This window comes from Erpetoichthys calabaricus, chromosome 4, assembly GCF_900747795.2.
Source record: "Erpetoichthys calabaricus chromosome 4, fErpCal1.3, whole genome shotgun sequence".
In the NCBI taxonomy this organism is placed as follows: domain Eukaryota; kingdom Metazoa; phylum Chordata; class Cladistia; order Polypteriformes; family Polypteridae; genus Erpetoichthys; species Erpetoichthys calabaricus.
Genome location: NC_041397.2, coordinates 313,826,110 through 313,845,800, shown reverse-complemented (window position 1 = coordinate 313,845,800; position 19,691 = coordinate 313,826,110). Strand labels below are relative to the sequence as shown.

General features: G+C 41.3%; 1 protein-coding gene across 1 annotated transcript in view; it reads left to right on the top strand.

Annotated features, from left to right (window-relative positions):
• Positions 1–2,036: 2,036 nt before the first annotated feature.
• Positions 2,037–19,691, top strand: part of LOC114669695 (tripartite motif-containing protein 16-like) — a 53,593-nt gene continuing 35,938 nt past the window's right edge. The window contains exons 1-2 of the mRNA XM_028825874.2: positions 2,037–2,433; positions 2,551–2,686. The gene's annotated coding sequence lies outside the window, so the exon portion shown is untranslated. The remainder of the gene's footprint in view (positions 2,434–2,550; positions 2,687–19,691) is intronic.

Sequence of the window (19,691 nt, the reverse complement as noted above, 5' to 3'; positions counted from 1 at the left end):
CCAAAAGGCCTTGTTGAACAAGTAGAAGGCCTTTAAAGATGGTGGTGATGGTCAGGACGGCCTGAGGAGTGCGCAGAGGGAGCTGAAGCTGACAGTTAAGGAGGACAAAAAGCACTACAGGAGGAAGACGAAGAGCAGTCTTCAGAGGAGCAAGGTTAAACAGGCATGGGATGAGGATGGTGACCAAGTACAAATTGCCCTCTCGTCAGCAAGATGAGTAACTTGGAGTTGGGCGAATGATTTGAACAGGTTTTAGTAGGTTTGATGGTGGGACATTTATAAATGCATCTCACTGGAGACCTTTACAAAATCCCCTTTTCTCTGTGTCCTTGATAATTATCAGATAACTTCAATCGCCTGATGTCTCACATCTCCACAGTTTAATTTTACAGAGGATGAGGTGAGAACAGAGTTATGCAGGCCGCATGAAGAAAAGGATGGGCCCTGATGGAGTCAGTGCAACAATATTAATTGGCTGTGCTGATGAGCAGTGTGGGGTCTTGAAGCACATATACAATCTCAGCCAGAGACTACAGAAGGTTCCGGTTCAAGAGATCAATAATCCTAAACAACTGAATGTTTATAGATATGTTATTAATCCCCAAGGGTATCTTCACATACTCCAGCAGCATACTGATAAAGAAAATATTAAAGAGCAATAAAAGTGCAGTGCAGTACAGGGCAAGTATAACAGTCAATAATCTTGTGTAGTGTCAACATTTGCTATGCTCTTCTTCTCAGGTGGGGTTTGATTTGTTTTTAATCCTATTTTTTCTAAAAAATTTATCTATTTGTACAGAATGATTACAATAAAATATAAAAAAAGTTATACATTCTAGATGGCACGTGAACGACTAAGTGAAGAAGAAAGAGCAGCGCATCGAAAACACACAAAAGCGTTGGACAGAGAAGGCGGCAAAAAAGGATGCACAAGAGAACAATAATAATCTACGTGCAAATTCAGAAAATAAGGAAAGTAATAAGCAGCCTGGATATCCCGCAAGACAAAGCGGTGAGACCAAAGGACAGCTGCTGTACAGGCTTTTAAATGATCGACGCGCGACAAGCAGAACACGCAGCTCAGGAGCAGAAAGACAGCAGCTGATCCGTCCCCATCGCTTTAGCGTGCGTTCAGCCACAATACCCACACACATACACTTTACAATGCCTCGTAGTGTAGGGGAGGGATGTCTGTGTATGTATGTAATATATTGTAGCGATTAGGGAAGGTGAGACACAAAACAAGTGCTGGAAAACGTGGTGTTCCAAAAATGCTGAGTTTATTAAACAAGACTGGACAGAACAGCCATAAAAACTTCCTCAACTTGCTGGTTTTTTCTTCCTTTTTTTGGGTCCTACACATACCTCCACCACACCCCCTCCTTCCTGTCTCCTCCCTCCCCCTGCGCACACACCTTCTGTCTTTCTATGTAGTTATAAAAACACGAAGCCTTCCCTAAACAGAAAACATTAATTACAGTACGTCACAATATATAATTCAGAGGCGGATTAAGGTGGTCATGGGCCCCCAGGTGCAGAGGGTATGGACAGCCCCACTTACTTACAATGCTTTACCGAAAAAAAAATGATTTAATGCCACATGTAATAGTGTGCTGGAAATATTACATAGCCAAAATGCAGCCACTCGGGGTACACGAGCATAAACAAACATCTGCAGAAATACCTTGACAGCCTTTACTGTAAATAGCAACTCCACAGATAAAAGGCATTAACAGTGGATCTGCAAGTTAATAACCGCCTTTAGCTTTCTAAACCAACAGGTACAATAATGGCAGTAGTATACAGGCCACACTATACAGTATTACTGAGGCAATAAGATAGATACTTTATTAATATATCACACATTAATAAAACAAGACCCATAAAAATACAATACAGTAACACAACAGCATCACAATCATACAGCAAATACACATTTTCTTACCTTTACAAGATTTTCTTCTATGTTTTCCTGAAAGACAAGTCCTTGATGAGGCTGTTAAAATCCAGTTTGCGCAAAATATCACTTTCAATTTACATCAGAGACAGGTGATTTAGTCAGTTTTGGCTCATTGTGGATCTCAGTCTGTTTTTAACTGGTCTCAGTTTAGAAAATGAACACTCCCTGCTAGCATTCGTTACAGGTAAAGTCATAAATATCAACATTTGGAAAAACTGACTAATTTTCTTCCTCGTATAATTTTGCTGACATGTCCTTGTTTTCTTTAATAAATTCTCTGAATTGTCCAATTTCGCCCACAAAATCTTCCTCCAGATCACCCGCATATTTCTTTTGAAGATTAGCCGCTCCAGGTCGAAGATCATCTACAGAGATGGAGGGAATATTGTTCAAAAATCCAAACGTCTCCTCAGTGTCTTTGTAGGAGTGATACCTCCGATCTAACGAGTCGGTCTATGGTGGCGATAAAAACTGTAGGTTTGAACTTGTCTCTGCCTGATCGCTCACAGTAAGGTTCAGTGGATTCATCTGCTTGTTTTTTTTTTTTTTTTTTTTCTTTTTCTGTGCCTCTGTATGTCCACTTCGAACAGGTGTTCTAACGAAACATCCTACCCATCGAAATGATCTACTCACTGATACTACGCATGCGCAGACCAAAATTACGCAACTTTTCTCGAAGCTTACCAACTGTTCGTCGATCTGTCCCACCTAGTGTTGAAGTTTGAGGTAAGTGTTACTGTATTTATTTATTTCTGTATTTACTGTATTTATAGATATATCTGTCGAAATAAACTACAGTAGGATACTTCGACAAAACCGGCTCCATAATTCCTCAATGACCTAATGAGATGAACAGCGTTGCATAAATCCAAATCAACTCCCTGCAGAGCAGTGCTAGTCTTGTAAAAGCGTTGCAGTATGCGGTGCCACATGTTACACAAAAAGAAAATCTCTAGTTTTTTCATCTTCGTGTAGAGTGTCCTGGCTTCATCCCGAGCAGTAAGGGTTTGGTTCGGGTCATCAGGTAATTTTTCCAGTGACTCCTGAATTCTGGAGTAGTGCTGTTATTGCCAGTGCGTGTGCCGACCATTTAGTGTCTGAAAAGCATTTCAAAGCCTCTATCCTGTGGATCGGCATTTTGTTGCTGACTGGATGAAGATTCGACAGCCTTGAAATATTCAAGTCAATGTAGGGATTTTCTTTAGCAGTTCTTGGTTACCCTGTCCTTTCATTCGTTGTGCTTTTCGTTTTTGTGCTCCGCTATCATATTTTCTTTCGGGCATTTTGCCGATCTGCTGTCCAGTTAATCAGAATAACGCAGTGGTGTGGTATGAACTCAAAACAAAATAAACTTTAACCGGGTCACATCTACCCAATCGGCTGTTTAAATTTAAAATGGTTCTTATTAGCCAATGGGCGTCAGGGAGGCGGTTCTCTTTTAATAAATTAAAAAATAATTAAAAATAGTGTGGACAATCCCAGGCCCCTAGGCCAGCCTGTGTATTAATCTGTGCCTGTATACTGTATATGCATAACTTGTTTACAGTTAATTAATAAGCACTACAGTTCCCATGATGCGTACTGGGACTGTTGGAGTTGTGAGGGTTGAACGGTTGGAGTTGTGGAATGAGTAATAAACGTTAGTCGCATTGAAAAACCCGTTTGAGTCTGAACTTTACTAATCAAGCACGACCCATGTGGCATGACATGGTGTCAGAAGTCGTCTTCCAAGTAAAATCATTAAAAGCCTCCTTGACGGACGAAAGAAGAAATGTCGAAGTTTAATGCACCTGAGCCCTTTGATTTCAGACAGCATGACCAGGATGGAGTCAGCGTTTCTCGAGCTTCAAATTGCCACAAAACTGAACAAAGAAGGCGAGGTGCAAGGCAAAGCTTTAATATGTGCTATGGGAAAAGGGGCTGGAGCAATATTTAGCACGTTCACTTCCATAGCAGGGACCAATGCCAATAATTTTGAAGACGCGGTAGGAAAATTCAATGAGAATTGTATTCCACCATCATCAGCGGTGTTCTGACATTTCAGCATACCTATCAGAATGGCATACTGTGGGCTAATGCGCATGCACAGAACGTTAACACGGTATTTGCGCACGCGCTAAACTTTGTACCGCTCTTGTCTATCATTTCAGGATACCTCCGACTAAAAGTAAGTAATTGCGCATTATTAGTACCATTTTTACTGTCCATTTGTTATATAGCTACAGTTTGAGAGCAGGTCACTCATAAAAAAGTAGTTGTACTGTTTGAAAGTGAAGTTTTATTATAGTTTTCTGAAGTTGTTTCTTGCAAGTTCAGTAAGATACTTCATGCACGTTGCAGGTCTGCTCCTAACAGAAACATCTAATGTTTTCTTATTTTTATTAAATCCAACACGACAGGGAAGTTGTTGAACATTATCAGCGCTATTGTTGCCATGCATCTTTTATTTAAATACAGTTTAACATGCTGGAATCTGATGCTGACAAAAGCCAAATGGAGATGGTAAAAATACAATGATTACCTGTGTGCTGCTAACACATTGAAATGCTTACATTTGATAACATTATGCATATTCATAAATCTGCTTTATTAATGTGTTGTCTTTCCCACTTTCAAGGTACAGTGTGACTTCTGTTTGAGGTGGACCCACATGGAGTGTACCTCTGCAACACAGTTCACATTTGACATTTTTTGTTGTAAAAAGTGCAAGATAAATATTTAATTAATTTACCATTTGTAATTTGTATTTAATGTTTTTATTTCTACATATTATATCATACTTCCCATTTGAAATTCACATTTATTAAAACTTGGATTTTTTTTGTTCATAACTGAGTTTTTTTATATTTAATAATAATAATTCATTACATTTATATAGCGCTTTTCTCAGTACTCAAAGCGCTATTTTGTTATAGTTTTTGAAAACATACCGACTGACAGTATCTAACACTGCTGTTAGGAGGTTCTACATAAAATATAAATTTACCTAAGACAAATGTGGGCTGTAGGAGTAAATGTAGGAACTTCATACTGCTTATAACGGGACAGGTATGCTATTCTGACAGTCTAAATGTAGCCATCATGAACAGCATACCGCTTATAAAACAACAGGTAGGTGTGTTATCCTGATAAGGTATCTTGAACCGATAGATATACAGTGGTGTGAAAAACTATTTGCCCCCTTCCTGATTTCTTATTCTTTTGCATGTTTGTCACACAAAATGTTTCTGATCATCAAACACATTTAACCATTAGTCAAATATAACACAAGTAAACACAAAATGCAGTTTTTAAATGACGGTTTTTATTATTTCGGGATAAAAAAAATCTGTGTGAAAAAGTAATTGCCCCCTTGTTAAAAAATAACCTAACTGTGGTGTATCACACCGGAGTTCAATTTCCGTAGCCACCCCCAGGCCTGATTACTGCCACACCTGTTTCAATCAAGAAATCACTTAAATAGGAGCTGCCTGACACAGAGAAGTAGACCAAAAGCACCTCAAAAGCTAGACATCATGCCAAGATCCAAAGAAATTCAGGAACAAATGAGAACAGAAGTAATTGAGATCTATCAGTCTGGTAAAGGTTATAAAGCCATTTCTAAAGCTTTGGGACTCCAGCGAACCACAGTGAGAGCCATTATCCACAAATGGCAAAAACATGGAACAGTGGTGAACCTTCCCAGGAGTGGCCGGCCGACCAAAATTACCCCAAGAGCGCAGAGACGACTCATCCGAGAGGTCACAAAAGACCCCAGGACAACGTCTAAAGAACTGCAGGCCTCACTTGCCTCAATTAAGGTCAGTGTTCACGACTCCACCATAAGAAAGAGACTGGGCAAAAACGGCCTGCATGGCAGATTTCCAAGACGCAAACCACTGTTAAGCAAAAAAGAACATTAGGGCTCGTCTCAATTTTGCTAAGAAACATCTCAATGATTGCCAAGACTTTTGGGAAAATACCTTGTGGACTGATGAGTTAAAAGTTGAACTTTTTGGAAGGCAAATGTCCCGTTACATCTGGCGTAAAAGGAACACAGCATTTCAGAAAAAGAACATCATACCAACAGTAAAATATGGTGGTGGTAGTGTGATGGTCTGGGGTTGTTTTGCTGCTTCAGGACCTGGAAGGCTTGCTGTGATAGATGGAACCATGAATTCTACTGTCTACCAAAAAATCCTGAAGGAGAATGTCCGGCCATCTGTTCGTCAACTCAAGCTGAAGCGATCTTGGGTGCTGCAACAGGACAATGACCCAAAACACACCAGCAAATCCACCTCTGAATGGCTGAAGAAAAACAAAATGAAGACTTTGGAGTGGCCTAGTCAAAGTCCTGACCTGAATCCAATTGAGATGCTATAGCATGACCTTAAAAAGGCGGTTCATGCTAGAAAACCCTCAAATAAAGCTGAATTACAACAATTTTGCAAAGATGAGTGGGCCAAAATTCCTCCAGAGTGCTGTAAAAGACTCATTGCAAGTTATCGCAAACGCTTGATTGCAGTTATTGCTGCTAAGGGTGGCCCAACCAGTTATTAGGTTCAGGGGGCAATTACTTTTTCACACAGGGCCATGTAGGTTTGGATTTTTTTTTCTCCCTAAATAATAAAAACCACCATTTACAAACTGCATTTTGTGTTTACTTGTGTTATATGTGACTAATGGTTAAATGTGTTTGATGATCAGAAACATTTTGTGTGACAAACATGCAAAAGAATAAGAAATCAGGAAGGGGGCAAATAGTTTTTCACACCACTGTAGCTATCAGTTTGCACTACCGGTATGCTATTCTGACAGTCTAAACGTAGCCATCATGAACAGCATACCGCTTATAAAACAACAGGTAGGTATGTTATCCTGCACTGGGTATCTTGAACCGATAGATATAGCTATCAGTTTGCACTACCGGTATGCTATTCTGACAAAGTATGCTGAAATGTCAGAACACCAGAAGAGACGGTTGAAGCGTTTGTCAGAAGGCTGCATGAGCTTCCTGAAAGTTGCCAGTTTGACGATATGAAAGAGCAGCAGATTAGAGACTGAGTCGTGATAGGAATTGCGGACCGAGAAGACTCGCGGAAACTGCAGATGGACAGCGATTTAACTTTGGATCGCGCCGGTAAGAGCTCGTTAAAAAGCAGAACGCCGCCATCACAGGCACGGACGCCGGAGCCCTAAAGGTGCAGCTGGATGTGGAAAACACAATCCCATGCTGTAAAAATCAAAGTGTTAAAATAATTGACACCTTTGGTGTTATTTCGTTTCCCATTTTTGCCAGAGCAACTATGGAGTGGGTGTTACTATTCAGAGTTAAACGGAGAGGTGTAACAATGATAAGTCAGAACTGTGGAAACCCCGCCCACCGCCTTTTAATTTCCGGCTAATCAAAGATACACGCGTCTTTGCAGTTGTTCCCTGTCGTACTTGAAAAGGTAAAACCTTTGTAGTATTTTGTAGGTAAGTATTGAAATATTTGTTTTACTATACATATATTAACATGGTAACCTAAAAAAAAGCAACACTTCGAGATATTGTTATATTTCTAAATTCAATTTCTTTTGTTGCGTTGGGGCGGAGATCGTTCGTGTGAAACCATAATGCTTGAACTTGTATGCTAGTTTTATATATAATGACACTGTGCAATAGTGCAATAGTTATTTATTCTTTCCAGTATTTAAATAATGTGCAATAACTCGATTTAGTTATTATTCTTTCCATTTGTATATAGCGTCGCAGAACTTTTTTTTTTTTTTTTTTGCAACTTTTTGCACCATTTGTTTATTTACTTGTTGTGTTCTACATATATGTCTGCACTGAAGGAGCTGCTTTTAATCTCATTGTACATGTGTATAGTGACAATAAAAGGCATTCTATTCTATAATGGAAAATAATGACTTATGTCAATAATTAACAAAGCATGTTAAATATTACAATTGTGGAACAGTTTTTCTGTGTTAAAATGCGTCAAACAATACTAGGCGTTCTTTCTTCACCATCCTTTAAATGTGCTTCCTTCGTTCAGCACTTTTATTTAAGTCATCCATTCATCTTCCAACCCGTTGAATCCGAACACAGGGTCACGAGAGTCTGCCCGAGCCAATCCCAGCCAACACAGGGCACAAAGCAGTAAGCAATCCCGGGCAGGGTGCCAACCCACCGCAGGACACACACAAACACAATTTAGAATCGCCAATCCACCTAACCTCCATGTCTTTGGACTGTGGGAGGAAACCCACGCAGACACGGGGAGAACATGCAAACTCCACGCAGGGAGGACCCGGGAAGTGAACCCAGGCCTCCTTACTGCGGGCAGCAGCGCTACCCACTGTGCCACCCGTAAACAAATGTATTATATCCATCCATTATCCAACCTGCTATATCCTAACTACAGGGTCACGGGGGTCTGCTGGAGCCAATCCCAGCCAACACAGGGTGCAAGGCAGGAACAAACCCTGTGCAGGGCACCAGCCCACCGCAGGGCACACACCAAGCACAATTTAGAATCGCCAATCTACCTAACCTGCATGTCTTTGGACTGTGGGAGGAAACCCACGCAGACACGGGGAGAACATGCAAACTCCACGCAGGGAAGCGAACCCGGGTCTCCTAACTGTGAGGCAGCAGCGCTACCACTGCACCACCGTGCCTTTATTTAAATCAGAGCACCAATAATATCAAGCTTGGGTGTCGTTATTTTACAGATTAAAATATTTTTTTAGTAAATGCAGATATTTTAACTCTAATTTCAATGTTACGTTAATTTGATCACACCTGCATAACGGTGTTCATCTTTGCTGGTAATATAAAATACTTGTACTCGCATCTGGGCGTCCATGTGGCGCTCGGATTAGCTTACCGCTCGAGTGGTAGGCACACGGAACACAAATGCTGGGGTTATTACTTCAAAAGCGTGCAATTACAAAGAACCCATCCATCCATCCATTTTCCAACCCGCTGAATCCGAACACAGGGTCACGGGGGTCTGCTGGAGCCAATCCCAGCCAACACAGGGCACAAGGCAGGAACCAATCCCGGGCAGGGTGCCAACCCACCGCAGGACACACACAAACACACCCACACACCAAGCACACACTAGGGCCAATTTAGAATCGCCAATCCACCTAACCTGCATGTCTTTGGACTGTGGGAGGAAACCCACGCAGACACGGGGAGAACATGCAAACTCCACGCAGGGAGGACCCGGGAAGCGAACCCAGGTCCCCAGATCTCCCTACTGCGAGGCAACAGCGCTACCCACTGCGCCACCGTGCCGCCAACAAAGAACCTCCTTCGGTAAATTACAAAAAATACAATTTTTTTGTCGTAAAGATGACGCCTGTATGTGTGGCATGCCATCTGTAGCTGTCTTTGAAATTCGACTAGCTACTATGGAAAATAAAATTAGTATTTTCATTTATTAGCATAAATAAATATAGAAAAATATATAAGCATGTTGTGGTGGTGTCTGTTGTTGGTGTTTATTGTAGTCTTGTCTTTCTTGAACTGTGTGTGACTCTGGTTTATATCTTCACAAACTATTTTTATGTTTATATATATATGTTTATGTATATAAGGTATAAATATAACACTGAAGAATAATATATTTTTTTACAATTTACATTTTTGTTTCATTTTAAATGAATGGATAAATATTTATATATGGACAACTCAAAAAGCAAAATTTCAATTAATAGTGCAAAATTAACGCTGAAGATTATCATTCATGAGATACACTAATAATACATTTAATTTGTATAGCGCCTTTCCCATGCTCCAGCAAGAGCTACATTTTCAACTCCTTACAAGGAGCTGAAAAGTAAAAAATAAAAGGTGTGATTTTGCTTGGCTTTTCTCTAAATAACACTTGAAAGAGTTGATTTAACTGTGGAGTAAAATTGTTCCAACACCAGTCCGTGCTCCGCAGTGTTCATTTTTAACACTATTTGGTGTTGAATTAAACCTGAAAGTTTAACACTGGAGGTAGAGTTCAAGTTACAGTAGCAGGAGTGGGACCATACGTGATCCGAGGCAGTGTGGAAAAGGACTCTGTGGGAGTTAAAGTAACACTTGCATTTTTACTGTGCACGCTGTTCAAGGTGCAGACTACATGGCCCGAGAGACTGTCCAGCTTATAATAACTGTCGTAAGTGTAATACAGTGGGTAGTGGTGCAACGGATCACTGTTGATCCGTGATCCGAACCGATTCCTGTCCACGGTTCGGTCTATGGTTCGGTACGCACGTGATCCGAAGATCCGAGAAAAGAAAAAAGTTCCACTGTATTGTGCGCGACTGTGAACTGAGGACCAGTGAAGTCAACATGACACGGGGAGTCAGCGATTGTCCAATCACATTAGATAAAAAACCTGAAACAGTTCTAATTTGTTACCAAGTGATGTGGGCGTGTCCGGGTGCAGAAAACCACGTCCACCGAAAAAATGCTAAAATAACTAAAGGACATCCTTAAGTCACCTGCTTGCCAAATAAATGAAGGATTTGCATTCAGTCTCGTTTAGCCAGCCGGTGTCCTGCTCTCCGGAAACTTAAATATTCACAAAGATTTTTTTTCGCATACAAAGATTTAACAAATATAAGTCGGAAGCATTATTTAACGGACGTTGACATGCGGTGACACCAGGCATGTTGTGCAAATCAGCACATTTATTTCATGACTATTTCACATTACCTAATTAATTTGAGTTTTTAACTTTTTTTTCGGGCGTTTCAAACTGCCTCTGACTTTACTTATGCAATTCCAGAAAATCAATTGTTCTTGTGTAGTAACATACCGATCGTTTGTCACAGTACGGGCGCTCATTAATGGTACGGCCCCGGATCGCCTGCAGCGGGTTTCTCCGTCAAGAAGCCAGTTCGACGGTGGATGCTCTGTCTGGTACGTTGTGTTTTCATCTTTCTCTAAGCCCTTCTAGCTTTACTTTATTTGTTATGTATATTATTTGGAAATGCCGGAGTGTGTGTTAAATCATGTCCCCCCTCCCCCAAAATTCTTACATGTAGTTTTTATATTTTTATTTTTGAAAAAATTAAAAGTTAACGGTTATTTTTTAGCATAGTGACACAGCGTTTTAATGTAATTCAGCGTGGTGTGCAGTGTGACCATGTGTATATGTTGGGTTTTAAATTGTATTTTTTAGATCGTATTTCTTTTCTATTAATAGTCGTGTTTTATAAAGGTTTGTAATCAAATTTATTATTCAATACGCATAGTGGAGAAGCTGTAGTGTTGTGACCTCTCCTCTTTTCGTTTTGTTTCTGGAATGGAAAACAAAATAAACTTGTGTTTTGCTCCTACATGCCTCTGAGTTGACTTCCCCGACACAACGCGGAGTAGGACGGATTCCAGTCGGTTACACAAGTGTGTTAAACACCCTGAGTACAAACGTTTATATTAAAACGCAGAGTTCTCATAACCTCTCAGAAAAGCAGGAGTTATCGTTTTGCTGTAGGCGCTCCGGCTCTCGATGGTGTAATGCCAGCTCATTCGTTTGGTGATTCTTACCGAGCTGACGTGACTTGTCCAGCGCCATTGTATAACCCTCCCTTCAAAGTGGCTGTCCCCAGTGATCCACTTCCAATTAATTACAACGGTGCACAAACTCGTCAAAACGGTTGGCGGTCTTCTCTTTCGCTTCCATGTTGAGGGCACATCAGCAGGGATCGGGAGTGCTGTGTTGTCAGATGGCGCAGCGGGGATTTTGCGTGCTGCAATGGCAGGTGACACAACCGGGATGTTAAGTGCTGTGCTGCCATGCGGTGTAACAGAGATCACCTGTGGGCGAACCTCCTCGTGTGGAGATGTACCAGTCTCTTTGCTGTTTCCTTTTCCTAAACTGGCGCCGTAAACCATATTCCAGGCGCCTCATGCATAACGCGGTGCGTAGAGTTCGCACCATAACATGACGTAAGCACAGATGCAGGAATCTGTACGTACGCAAACTTCCACGTTCTTCCGCTACATAAATCCCGATCAGCGCGAAAAGCAACACTCGTGCACGCGCCTGCTGTCCCGCCCCAACTCCTCCCAGAATTTCACCTCTTTGAATATGCAAATCAATATAAATAGCCCTTAAGCTCAGCGTTCTGTGAAAAGACAATGGGAAAAGCAAGAGGGAAAATGGAAGAATTTCAGCGAATACCAAGTGGAGGCAAAGAAAAACGTACTATGTGTTGGTTTAAACAGTGATATAAACAACAAAAGGAAGTTAATCGAGTGACATAGAGTGTCGGAGAAACTGGAAAGCTCAAGTTCACAAAGTCGCACAGTGCCGGAAATAAAGAAGTTGTCACATATCAAAGTCACTGTGAAAAGGCAAGACGTAGCCCACCATCTGAGTGTCATCTGAAAGCTTATTAGGGAACAGAGAAAAACAAGGCACACCGTGGGGGAAAAAGCACAAAATGTCAACTTCAGTCTCGAAATTTCCACTTTAATTACGTAGTTTATTTTGTCATTAAAGTAGAACATCATAAACTTCATCTTAAAATCGTTTAATTTACTAGTTTCTCAAATCCCATCTTAATTAAAGTAGCACATTAAATGCTTTGTTGTGTAATTGATCTTCTGTGTGCTCTATGTGTGTGAATCACTATGTGCTTCTTAAACGGGCTTTCTCTTCCTCCGACAGGACACAGACAGTGGCGTAGCTCGAGTTCGCGCCACTCGGGGCGGGGCTTCAATTTTCCGCCCTCCAACGTATCTGAATATGTTAACTTATTTAAATAGAAAATGAAAATGATTTATTGAGAAAAATTAAGATATATTTTGCATAGATTTATTTATATATAGAGAAACAGCAATATTTTTTTCACATATAATTATTTATAAGCATCCACTAGAGAAGAATATAGTACAGACGCACTGATACGTGTGTTCTCATTATTAGTTTAATATAATTACGCTGCGAAAACCAGAACCTGTGCGGTGTACAACTGATAGGTGGGGATGAGCAAGAACGCATTCGGATTGATAACGAAACAAAATTATACATTGTGAATTAGTTGTTTATCTTCCTAGAAATTATTATCGGTGTAATGTTTCTGTTTGTTTTTATTATTGCCTCATAAATTTCAACTGCCGTGTCTGATGCCGTCACAGAAGGACAGTCTGAAAATTATTTTTGAAGCATTTGTGGATGAAAATCAGAGAATTTGACTTTTTTTCATTCATGAGTGATATTTTTCCGAACCCTGCTGCTTACACGTGAAGTGTTCAGAGCCTTTTGGCCAATAATGCCGCCCGCCCCTAGCTACGCCACTGGACACAGAATCCATTACATTCGTGATATTACAGCTCTCTGAATAACTAAAATACTGAGATGTATACTTGATATCATTTTCATGATGATAGGAATTAAAGCATGTTATTAAACATGGGAACACGGTGGCGCAGTGATTGTGTGTGACCTTCGATGAAATAATTAATCGCAGCAGGACTCAGGGGCGGCTCTAGGCTCGTGGCGGCCCTGGGCAAAGAAAGAATCGGTGGCCCCTTCGCCCGCCAATGTCAATATGGTATCTTATGCATGGCGGTCAGCCACGTCTGTTGCGGACACTGCATAGCCGCCTCATGCTCATGACACAAGCGTTTAACTTTTGCCGAAATTTGCCGCTGCATTTTTAACTGTGTCGTTATTTTCTCTTCTTTTTTATATTCAATATATATTGGCGTGGTGGCCCTGTGCAGGTGCACAGTTTGCACATGCCTAAGGCCGCCCCTGCAGTACTGTCTCATTCAAACGTACTAACCTCCAATTCCTGTCCTTCCTTTTCTTTCTCCAAATAACCGAACGCCACACAATCGGCTCTGTAATAGACGTTAAGCCATCTGTAAGCTTATAACGCCGATTCTTCAAAACTTTTAAGGAACATTGAAATATCTTCGTAGTACATGTTTAATTATTCTGTCTTTCACGCCTGTCCCAGTGAAGCATACAGTGCTTTATCTTTATAATGTAATAAACATATTTTGCTGCATTTCATCTTAAAAATGATATCATCATCATATGTAAATATGCGCTTTATAAAGTGAGTGCAAGTTTACAGTGAGGTGACTGTACTTATAAGTCCAAACAGTTCTACAAGGAGCACTTGATGGACTGACTGAGTGCGTTTAGAGTTCTTGGGATGAAACTCTTTCTGAACCGCGAGGTCCGTACAGGAAAGGTTTGAAGCGTTTGCCGTGTGAGAAGCAGTTCAAATAGGAAGCGAGGCTGAGGCAGCGTGTGCTTGATGCTGTATCCCGATAATTCTCTTTCCAATCAGCTGCTCCGAGTGGTGCAGTGAGAGTAATATGGAAAAAGATGATCTGCTGTGGCAACTCCTAACGGGAGCAGCTAAAAGAAGAAGGTGCAGTGACAGTAACAACGTTAAAGCAGTTATGGTATTTGGAATAGTTTGATCACTCCGTGGACCATTACATTCTTACTGGTTAATTACAATCAGATGCATTAAACTAATAAACAATATGCAGTTAATTTCAGTGTATTTATAAAGCCACGTCAGGGATGTGGATCTGAAAAAGAAAGGGAAACCACACAAGAACAAAAAGCATTGCTTTGACGTTGGGCGCCGCCATTCTGCAAAACCGAGCGGAGAACTTGCGTACGATCGCGATTTTAACGTGGAAACATTCTTGCGCAACATTTCTGTGTGTACACACCGTTTATACATGAGGCCCCAGGTCTGGAGCTCAGCTTCGAGACCCTCGCTTTCCAACGCATCTCCGATCTGCCTTGTCATCAGCCTGTGCGTATATAGCACCGGCCCTGCTTCTCACTTGGGGTCAGTGGCAACTCGATCTTCCAAACATTTTTCCAGCACCATTAGCCTGAAGCCCCGCACCCAGGCTGATGGACCTTAGCAGATGGAGAAGTGGTGGTGGAGCTGCAGAGGTGTCGGTCACTCAGCTGTCTCCATCCCAGTATTGCTGCAGCAGCAAACGGCACTCCAGATTATGCACCTGAGCCTGGAGTCTCTCCAGCACCTCCACCGAAGAGCCAAGCGGGTTTATGTTTGGTCTTCAAAGCACTCGGCGCTCTACTAAGTCAGCCTGTAGATCTTCTCCATGTCCCGCTTCTGACACCAATGTTGTGTCGGCACCGAGCGTCACAACGGAAGGATTCTCTGCTCTTTGAGGTGGCTAGTTATCCTTGAAAGGACTGCCATTGTCGCAAAGGTCCATCGGGCCAATAGTCCGTCGGTGTCCTCCGCTGCATGGAATTTTGAACATCGGCTTTTGGGCGGCCCCCTGGTGGCTAACGGTCGATTCTCGGTGGCAAGACAGCCCACCCTTCAGCCGCTATATGACTTAATTTTATCTAAATATTGAATATTGTTGTTGGCAGTTCATTAATTGACCACCACTTACGTAAGGAAATATTTAGCAAGATTACAAAACACTTAGTAAAAGTCTTGATATTTTTTTAGCGCAAAGATTATTGCAGCAATAATAATATACAATTTGATGCACTTTTTTTCTATAGTCTTCTCCTTTCATATAATGCACCGGCTGTACAGAAATAGTAAACGGGGGAAAAAGATAATGCGGGATAGTAAAAGAACAAGGACTAAACCAGCGTCTAGAATGGACACAATTAAAGCTTACATTGTAAACGTTTTTCTGTATTGCTTCTCCAGTGTTTCTGGCCCCATCACCTTTCAGAAACCGAGTCGCCTCCCGCTGCAGGTCCTCTTCATTAGCTTCCTTCGTGACATTTCTCCTGATTGTCCCTGTCATCGCAGAGATTTGCTGCTAACTTCTGTTATCTACCTCAGTGTAATAATGAGCACCATTGAAATAATAAAGACAGACTTGATAATCTATTGACTCTGACATCCAGAAGGACTGATGCTGGTTAGTGGCTGTAAAAACATACTCGCTGTTATAATATGTTTTGTTATTAAGTTTAATGTCACTATTTTCTGTGCCTACTGTTATGGACTCATTCATACAGGCAGACCACGTATGGTACACAGGGGTACAGCATCAACATTTAGAATTGCCGAGCCAAGCACAGGACTAGAGAGCCAAAGACAACTGGAGAATTGAATAGTCAGCCTAAAGACAGACCAGTATATTTCTGTCTTCTGTCAGCACACCATCCTCTTTCCTTGTTGGGAGAATGAGAACTGTATGTAGGCATTGTGCTATTCCTGTATTTTTGAAGGTGGGGTTCGAGTCCTTTCCTGTCCTTATTTGGATCAAGAGAAGGAGCCTGCACATGGAGCAACCAGAATATAAGGATGGACCTACGGCCAACACTTTGAAGCTGCCGGGCGGAAGATTATGTCTTCCGTCCGGTGAAAATCCTTTCAGCGTGGCGATGAAAGATGGCAGACTGCGTAGGTCAAGACACCCACATTGCTTGATAGAGTCTGTCATAAGCTTCCCATCTGTAATACCACATGAACCCGTCAGTAAAGAGTAAATTATCCTTTTATACTTCTCGTGTAATCTTGTAACCGTCTTATTGCATGCTGGGGAGGGATAATACCTTTTTATTTATAATTATTTAAATTCAGGTTAATTAAAACGCCGCAATTGAAAAGAACACATTTCCAGAGAGCTAATGCCTCTTAAGGAAACAAAATTGGTGTACACGGCAGGATTGTGGCTACATTAATAACCGTATATTATTATTATATATATATATATATATAATATATGCTTCTGATAATGATGGCAATGAAGGGTTCGGTCAAAATATCCACATTACTAACCGAGAATGATAAACCGGATGGACGCAGGGACATCCGGCAATGGGCCGTGGACGCAAAGCAACGGGAACCGGATGGAATGCAACGTAAAATAATAAATGAGGCACCACGCACAGAAAAAAGGAGTCAGACGCCGGCGCTGTGCACGAAACCCATTGCACACGAAACGGGACACACACAAAGAGGAGGATTCAACAAGCCCCTACCACACAAAAAAAAAGAAGCCGCGAGCACCACACAAAGCCCATTGGACACAAAACGGGACAGACTACGGCCATAGCACACGAAACGTACACAAAAACGACGATTCAGACCCACGACCACACTAACATAAATAACAAATGACACACAAAGCCCCATTTCTAAATGAACCGTCCATATTAAACATACGTCATCTCAACACATTCACACTATGCAGCATAGGTGGATCTCATTACAATGTGGCACTATTAACCGTTCAACCGCAGAAAAGGCTCCATATTAACAGTGAGTGCGATCCTCCTTATTACTTATCCATATATCTAACGCTGAAGAACAAACAAGTCATGAATTCACGATCATGGGTACAAAATGAACGTAGACGCATGCAGCGCGCGTCTCACAGTGCTGCATCGATACAGGCACGGGTTCAAAACAAAACACCTCCCGTCTCAGACATACAGAAATGACAGCGAAGGGACAAAATAAATAAACGCAGACGTCTACACCGCGCATCTGGAATGCCGGAAAACAAGCAGGCAAGGCTCCAAAAAGAGAAAGCTCAACTGACCGACATACAAAAACGGGCAAGGCTCAATACAAACAATGCACGCCGTAAACTACAACGGGCTTCTCACACAGCACAGGCAAATCGATTACAGCTCCAAAACAACACATCCCAAATACTGGACATACAACGACGCGCCTCTCAAACGGCACAAGCAAAACACACACGTCACGGACATCAACGACAGACACCTGCTAAACGCTTGCGCCAGTTAGCTGACAACGCGTTCAATAATGAGTCCACTATTCAGGAAAATTCATTGGGATTAATGAATGTCATTTGCAATCATTGTCATTCACTTAACTTCCCTGAAGAAACAACTGGCAATACAACTAATGAATTTACACGTTGTTGTCAAAAGGGTCAAATTAGACTGCCTCCTTTACATTCAGATCCTGAATATCTACAGAAGCTTCTAACTGACGATGTACCTGAAAGTAAAAACTTTATGAACTGCATTACATCCTACAAATCGGTATCCACTATGAACATTAACGGTGGCACTGCACGTGACATCCGTCTCGCAAAACTGTTAATTATTGATGAATGTACAATGGCATCCAGTCACTTACTCAACACCATTCATAAACTTCTACAAACGTTGATGAATAATAATATTCCCTTTGGAGGAAAGGTACTTTTATTAGGAGGAGATTTTAGACAGTGCTTAGCTATTGTTCCACATGCCATGCGCTCAGCTATTGTTCAGTGCACCTTAAAATACGCAGACAATTGGCATTGCTTTCAAAACATACAGTTAGTACAAAACATGCGATGTCCAGAACCAGATCATAACAATTGGTTATTACAACTGGGAGATGGTACACTCACCAATACAGATGGACTTCACCCAGATATTAGTACAATTCCTCAAGCCTTTATCTGCGATGACTTAGTTACAGAGACATTTGGAACAGCAATCTCATTAGACCAAATGCCCCTTTTAACACAACGCGCTATATTATGTCCAAAAAATATTAATGTGGATCACATAAATAACCAAGTCATTGCATTACTTCCTGGAGAGACACAACTCTTTCTAAGCTCTGACAAACTTGACTCTGATCACGATAATGACCATCTTCATTGACCTTACAAGTTCTGACCTGAAATTACCTTTTACACTTAAACGGCGTGTACAAAGAAATTTTCTAATAAACCTTTACACTGTACCACACACTTTATTGTTTGCTTTCTATTTGCATCATCTACACCTTCACACTATTCTATATCTCATTCATACATCACACTCTTTGTCATTTCCCAACACCAGGGGTTGGCGAGCGAAGCCCTCTAGTTGAATATATTTGGGGTTTGGTCGCGCACTCAGACATGGACGCCCTGTGACCGAGTTAAGATGCCAAGCCCTAATTGGAATGGGGATATTACGAATTAATAATAATCGTAATTAATCCCGGCAAAAGACAAGAGGCGGTCTTGTAGCGGGCCCTGGACAAGTAAAAGAAAAGACAGCTGCCAATGGCTTGTGGTAGCGTCTGTTAACTACACCATGCAGGTTGGAATTTTATGTCCAAAGCATGGGTATAAATGGGGGATAATACCTTTTTTTATTATTTAAATTCAGGTTAATTAAAACGCCGCATTTGAAAAGAACACATTTCCAGAGAGCTAATGCCTCTTAAGGAAACACCTGCTGCTGTGGATGACGTTTTTCCCCGTTGAGGTCCTTAAAAGAGATTTTCTCTGCCACACTTGTCAAGTTAGGCCACTGAGCAACAGCGTTTGTCATTTGGCAGGGAAATCATTCACCTCGCTGATTCTTTGACTGTCCTGCCTTCTTTAAAAGTCCAATGTTGCCCCTGTTTGGGAAAACGTAGCATGTGTGCCCTAGAACAGCTGTTCAAAGACACAAAATTGTATTGTACAATCTCTGACACATGCATTGTGAAATTAACCAGTTTCTCTCGAAGCTCCTGCTCCAAAAAGAGCATGGAATCCACATCCATCAGGGACTCTCCTGTGTTGAGGGGAAGAGATAAAGGAAGCTGCCCATCAACATATACATTATTTGTAATTGCAGGGTCTCTTCTATATTGTCCAGTCTCTGTATGAAGTCAGAATCCTGTTAATAAAGCTCCTCCTGTATCTTCCTCGTCTTCAACGACCTTGTTATTGTCATTCAGAAGTAATCTTTAGGATATATCCAAATTTATAAAAATACAAGTAGATTGCTATCTTTCTACTAGTTATATGTAAACAATACTCCTTG